Source organism: Arachis duranensis, chromosome 5 (genome assembly GCF_000817695.3).
Source record: "Arachis duranensis cultivar V14167 chromosome 5, aradu.V14167.gnm2.J7QH, whole genome shotgun sequence".
Taxonomy (NCBI): Eukaryota; Viridiplantae; Streptophyta; class Magnoliopsida; order Fabales; family Fabaceae; genus Arachis; species Arachis duranensis.
Window position 1 is genome coordinate 77,993,389 of NC_029776.3, and position 7,914 is coordinate 78,001,302.

A 7,914-nucleotide genomic window follows, 5' to 3' on the forward strand; every position below is an offset into this window, starting at 1 on the left:
GTTCAGCAGCAGGGACGTGTGTTTACTATGTCGGCGTGTAACACACTAATATTCAAATTCTTATGCTCGAGTCATAAGTCAATGATAACAAGGTGGTAAGACTTTCAAGGTGGATTTTTAATACATAGTTATAAGTATAATTGAAAGAAGTATTAATCAAGAAGCCTGAAAGGAGTAAAAATAAAATCACAAAATCGTAACACTCATGTATCAATAAAAGAAGATAAAATGTATTCGGATAGTGAATCAAGATAAGGTACATATATATATATATATATATAGACATTAATATAATAGCCACTAGTCACCACCTGCGAAGCTTAGGCCGACTAGGGTACAATAATAAAATCAGTTGACAACAGTAACTTTCTTATCTCTCGCAGAATATACATCAAAGCCTCTATAGGCAAGTTTTCAAAAGAAAAATAAATACATAAGGACAAGGTTTTCAAAATAAGTGCAGAGAGATTCTAAACAAAAGTAAAACAGAGTACAACGATCTTCGCCATCTTTTAGATAAACCACAGCTCACTACTGAGCAAAACAAGAGATATATATGGAATGAGAACCCCCTACCCATGGGTTCCCAGTACGGTAAAAGTGCCAAATAAATACAATGTACTATAATAAAAACTCACTAAACATCCTAAACTTCCTTTCATTCATTAATTCACCTTAGGTTCTCACTAATCCATGAATTAGGCAAATGTTCTATGTGATACTAAGTCTAGTCAACTCCTCATCTTTCCCTTCTTTCCAAACCTCTCATCACTCAATTCCAAGCCAAACCATAGCCAGTAAACCTTGAACTCAACATTTAAATATCAATTATCTCATTCTCTACCTGGAGCAAGTGAAATCACTTCACTGCGTCTACCCAAGGAGTTCAAATTATCTCATTTAGTAATCATCATCATTATTCAATTATATCATCAAAATATAGAACAGCCCTCAGTGTCAATTGACACTAGCATGAGGGACCTCTCAGTTATACAAACACAATCAATACAGACAAGTAATACACAATTAAGGTACAAGTAGAACAAGTAGCATATAATCAGGTAACATAGCATATATGATATAACAATCCAAAATAATTATTTAAACCCAAATAAATCAAACATATGCAAATGATGTATGTCTGTCCTATGGCTGATGATATCATCTGTCGGTTACAAAGCCAACCCGATATGTCCTGGTAGCAAATCATTGGACAGTCCCTGTGAGCGCGCATCCCCAAGCTCAAAATCATAACCAGTAAAATAAAATATCCATGGGGGAGAGCTTATCGGGAAAGGTCTAAGTGTCCAAACACATTTTTTGATGTAGGGTCAACAGAATCTCAAATCTCAATTTGGAGCAAGTGGAGCCGACCCACTGCATCTACCCAAGGAAATCCAAAACTCAGATAGTTTCACAAATCTTAAATTAACCTCAACTGGGAGCAAGTGGGGGCTAACCACTGCATCTACCTCATAAGTCTCAAACCAAACCCGGATCAAGTGGAATCACTCAACTGCATCTACCCAGGTAGGTAGATCTTACCAAGCCCTAGAACAAGAGGAATCAATGCCACCGCATCTACCCAGGCAGATGTATCACAATCAGTATAATATTGAATATCAATAACTTAATCATTATTATTCTCATTGACAATCTCATAATCATCATTTTCTTTATCAGTCTCATAATTGTCATCATTCTCATCAACAATCTCATCATCATCATCACTCTCGCTAACAATCTCATAATCATCATCATCATCATTTTCACGATTCATCATTAATTCTCTTCTTATTTCATCCATAGAACTTACCAAGCTTAAATCACCGTCCTCTAAGCTCATAACCACAATTACCCCTTTTATTCTTTTACAATTCTCACCCTTGATTCAATACCCTAAAACTGGTAAAAAGGTTTTAAGTAAGTATTACGGAAGGTCGCAAGCTTGTCGGGAAGGTAAAACAGTTGAAAACAAAGTTTTCTTTGAAAAGCAAGGCAGTGTGTGTATGCATCGGCTTGTGCGTACGCACGCCCAGACGGATTTTCAAGAAGTGTGCGTACGCATAGAGGTGTGCGTACGCACAAGTAAAAATTTTCATTCTGCTCATTCGCACAATGCATGCGAACACCCTCAACAGAGTGCACCTTCCAACGTGTGCGTGTGCACAGCTTGTAAAACTTCGTTGGTTGTGTGTGCGCATAGAACGTACAAGTGCTTCCAACAGCAGCCCTATCCCCATGTGTGCGTGTACACAAGAGTGTGCATGTGCACATTTTTCAAAATACACAGGTGTGCATGCGCACAGGACTGTGCGTACGCACACATACCAGAAATCACAAATTCTGCAGCATTCACATAATTCAGATTTCAGACACCAAATTTCAACGATCATATCTTTCTTTACAAAATTTAAATTCCTACAAAATCAGCACGGTTTTAAAGCTCTTTGAATAATCTTTAATTTGATATAAAATTCATCTAATTTCAAATACTGCAGCTTAGGATATAATCCGTCAAAGTTGGCCTAAAACCCATTTTTACCAAAAACAATTATTTACCAATTATCCAATAATTCACTAGCCCTAATCATTTTCCAACCAACAAAATGAACCCAGACCAACTCAAATTACCTATTCACACACAACCAATTCCAACTCTACTCCTTTTACACATTCCACCTCAATTGCATCTATTCCACATTTTAAAAACCACAGTTTCTACTATTTCATTAATTAATCACATTTTCATACATTTTATACCAACCCTACATTCAATCTCATACATTATCACACAATTCAATCATCTTTTACCGTCCTTACCTTTTTCTGGCCTACGGTCCAAACTCTACAGCCTTCGGCCCAAATTCACAATTCAATACACATTCCGCAAACCATTAAACATTATCCAATTCCTCAATTCCACAACATACCAAACACACTCATTCACACAAAACTCATTCCAATTAATTAATTTCCACATCATAATATCTATATACATCAATTCCAATCAAGACACACAATTCAAACCTAAACCTAGGGGCATCTAGCCTAGGAATTCACATCACACCATATGGTACATAAATGAAACTTAAACCATACCTCTTGTAGTCACAATAATTTGGTCCTTCCTCATAGATTTCCACTAAGCACTAGCTTAAAAGTCCACCAAGAGTTCTGCAAGCCAAATTCAAGTTCCCAAGAGCACCAAAATCTCACCCAACAACGGTAACACAACCAATATCATACATACATCAACCTAGAGTTTACAAAATCTAGTAAATCACAAGGGTTAGTGATTCCTTACCTCAACTCGCTAAAGTTTGTGATGAATATCACCTATGGCTCATACTAGAGCACTCTTAAACAACCAAAATCATAAAATCACTCAACACCCATAACCAATCACGTTTTTAGAGGAAAAAATCAAAATTGGGCAGAGAAGAACAAAATACTCACCATAATACCCAAATAAAATCAAAGAGGACGAGAAGAGCGATCCGTGGCTATAAACGGCTCGTCGATTAGAGCTCTAAAGCTCAAGTTATGGTGGTTTGAAGATTAAGAGGGGTTAGGGTTTTCTCTTCTTCCCTCTCCTCTCTATTTTTCGAATCTCTCTCAAAATGGGGGAGTTGTGACTACTGAATGGCCTTAATAAGGCTATATATATGTTGGGTCTTGGGCCCACTTGGGCCCAGTTCACTTGGTTTAGCCCATTGGCCTAATTTTGGGCCAAAACCTTTAAAATTGGAGTTTTAAATCATATTTTAAATATTTCTATCTTCCCAATTTATAAATTCCTATTTCTTAACCTTATTCACTTCAAATTAATTTCCTCAGCTGCAGTACCGGATAGATCTCAGCCGGTACTGCTGGTCAAATTTCCAGTGCACGTTTTTACGTAGAAAATTATGTTTTCTGAATCAGAAAAATCCACTGAGTCCAAATATCATATTTAAATTATCAAATTCCGATTGTTAAATTTTCTAACCATGTTTGCTCACATTTAATTTATTATTTAATTAATTATGGTTTGACCAGTGATGAGTCCATATTTTCTGATATATTTTAGCTTGATTTGGATGGATTTCATCACATAAAGTCACACTTAAGCACCAAAATAGCATACTTTTTTGTTTTGCCCCTAATTTGATCCTAAATGTGAAAACATGCATTTTTGTACTTAAATTAAGCAATTTAATTCCACTTTTATGCCATTCGATGCCATGACTAGTTTGTTGAGTGATTTCAGGTCATTTAGGCAAGATTGGCTAAGCAAAAGTGGAAGAAGGCATGTAGAAGGGAGAACACTTGAAGAAAACAAGAAAAAGTACACACAGTGAAGTGTGCGTGTACACAAGTAAGCGTGCGTGCGCACAAGAAGAGATTTGCATGTGTGCATGTTCACAAGCACCTGTGCGTACGCACAAGACCTTGCACATGATTTCATTAATGAAACATGTGCAACACAAATTCTGAAGGCTTTGACCTATTTGGGAAGGCTTGGAGGCTGAATTGAAGTGCTATATGAAGGGGATATCAACACTTATGAAGGTATTTGAGTAGGGGGCTCACTTAGATAGTTTAATTTCATAGTAATAGGAGTAGGAGTAAGAGTAGAGTATAATGCTCTCTTAGGATTTTTAATTAGGGTTAGTTGTAGTATTTTATAGCAAGCTTTCATTTTGGATTTTTCTCCTTTAATTTTAAGTACTCTCAATTTCCTCTTTAATTAAAGCATTTTACTTCTGTTTCGTTTGGTTCAAGATACTTTGTTTATATTTGCAATTTTGAGTTTCTTGAAGTTTTGATTGATGAATTTAATGTTTCATGCTTCCTTTGTGCTTGATTGCTTGTTTATTGAGAATAGTTGGTTTTAGTTTTCTATTTTTCCTTGCAATTTTCCATGTTTTACTTTTATGCCCACAAGGTGTTTGTGAAAATGCCAACTCTAGATTTTGAGTAGATTTTTCCACCTTGGCTTGGGATTTGAGTTCCTAGGATACTAGAGTCATAATGTTTGACATTTAGTGGTAATTCTTGGGGGGTTAGTTGACTTTTGTTTCCATTAAAGCTAGCTTTTTATCAACTAGTTTGGTAAGTTAGCTAAGACTTATGGATTAAGGTCAATTATGCTTGCTTGACTTACTCCTCGATGTTTGGGGTTAACTAAGCGAGACTAACTCATGATAATTACCATAGTTATGGTTATGACAATGATATGATTCCTTGGATTCTCATTTCCCAAGTCAAGGCTCTTTACGCATTTATAGCATTTTCACTAGTTTTGATCTTCCTTTTTATTTGCTTTAATATCAATTTTGATCATTCTTTAGTTCTATTATTGCTTAGTTCTTTTAATCTTTCGTTCTTTGATTTCAGAACCCCTTTGTTCTTACAACCGAAAGTGTAACACTTCAATTGCATTCCAAGGGAGAATGACCCGAGGTTGTATGACTCTCAGTTTATATTTGATTCAAAATTAAATTTTGATGATTGGGATTTAATTGCCGGTTTGGACTATACTCACAACAGAGTTATTTTTTAATTTCCGAACCGGTGCAAATCCTAACACATCAAGTTTTTGGCGCTGTCCTGGGGACGTACAATTGATTGATATGTTTTGGTCGTTGTAAATATGTCGATAGTGTAAATATCTTATTTTTTTGTTGTTTGGTTATCTTTGTTAATATTTGGGTGTTTATTTTTCTTGTTTGTTGATATCTTTTGTTTTTAGTTCTTTCTTTCTTTATGAGATATCACCCTTGTTGCTTGGAGCTTGGTTGTAAGTATTTTGTAGGGTATGATGAATTCAAATTAGGATTGCCTCATGGAGTGGGAGAATCAAATAAGGGAGGAACCAATTGTGTATGAGCAACACTCATGGCAAACACCTCCCTCATACTACAACGAGCCAAACTCTCCCCTATATGAATATCAAACCCAAGGATATGAGAGATACCCCAAACACAACCCTCAACCACCAAACCTTTAACTACCATATCATACACCTCTATGGAATCAAAATGTCTACATATCTTGTTACCAACCATATGAACCATCACCCATTATACACCACCCCAATATCCCCACCCACATGAACTACCAACATATATACAACCCTTCTTCTAACCTTTGAACCTTCTTTTCCACCTCAATGTAAAGTTTTTCAACCCTTACCCCAAGAGGAACAAAACCTTCAAGCATTCTTCCAAGAGCAAGAAGAGTTCTGAAGGAAGCAAGGGGAGTTCAGGGCCACCATAGCCGAAGCGGGTTCTACTATGATCATCCGATCAAAGCACTCCTCTTGAAGAGTGTGAAGGAGCAATTGAAGGGTGAAGAGTAGAGCATGGAGCCACAAGGGAAAGAAGAAGAGATAGAGCATGAATTGAAACAAGAGAGAGAAAGGGAAGTATTTGAACCGGAGGAAAGAAAGAGAGATTGATCAAGATAAGGATTTCATCTTTAATAATTTTTTGTCCTCCTTGGTCAATCTCCTCAATGATCCTAAAGAGCCTCTTCCCATTGAGTTTGATAAAGACATGGAGGTAGACATCTCACAACCTCCTCTTTATGACTTAAGTGATGGGAAAGAGGAGGAAGAAGTTGGTGAGGAAGCAACTCCAACCCAAGGACATTTTAAGTGGGTAACGATTTCTTCAATGAGCTTCATATGCCCATATCAATTTGCTCTCTTGGAAACGGATTGTCAACTTAGGACACTTCTTGGTGTGTTAAACAATAAAAGATTGTATGTTGGTTGCAAATAGAACTCAAGGTATAAATGGTGCAAGATACAACTAGGAGGATTCTAAGGTTTGAGTGAGTTCTTAAAAGGTGATTCAAGAGGTTGTTCATCTAAGTGCACAAGTGAAAACCAACAAGATGGTGATAGAGAAACTAGAATATGGGATCCGGGCATTAATTTCAAAAATCAACACTCATGGATACTAGTTGCTAGCCTGAATTCTCTTAAGAGTTTGATGCAATTCATTTGGGACCCCGGAGGTCCAATGAAAAGCAAACTTGGTTGGAGATTCAAGGAGGAGTAGAAACACAAGCCACCCTAACAAGGATCTCCTCAAAGTCCAACTTAAGGACTTTAATCTAAAGTGCTAAGTGGGAGACACCCCACCATAGTAATATCATTCTAACTTTTTCTCTTTTAGTTTTTAATGCTTGAATAATTGGTTATTTTGCTTGGTTGGTTGGTTGAATTTTATGTTTGTTAGGTAATTTTAGTGAAATAAGATGATTTTTGGAGTTTTATGGTGTTTTGGGACTTGAAACCTGTTTAGTATGTCCTATTTGGTGCCTTAGAGTCATAATTTTTGTTGCAGGAATAGAGTCCTATGCGTACGCACAGCTTTGTGCGTGCGCACAACTCCTCTGTTTTTCCGTTCCTGTGTGTCTGCACAGCTTCATGCGCATGCACAACCCTAAACACTCCCTCTATTCACAGCACGCGCACAGCTTGTGCGTGTGTACGCTATGCCTGTGCGTCCACACATCTTGCGTGCGTGCGCACACTCCACCCTTTCCTTTTGTTTCAAAGAAAAAGAAGAATGATATGTGCGTGCGCACAGCTTCGTGCACACGCACACAACTTGACAACCCCTCTGCTCGAAGCTCACGCACCCCTTGTGCATGGGTGACGACGGAAAATTTAATTCCGCACAACTGACCGGCAAGTGTACCAGGTCGTATCAAGTAGTAAAACTCACAAAAGTGAGGTCGATCCCACAGGGATTGATGGATCAAGCAAATTACAAGGGTGATTAAATTGTAGAATGTAAATTGATAGAAATTTAAATGGCAAGAAACTTAGATTGCTGAAACTTAAAGGGCAAGAAAGTAAAAGAGCTGAATCTTAAACTGCAAGAAATGTAAATAATTGAATTTTAGAATGCAAGA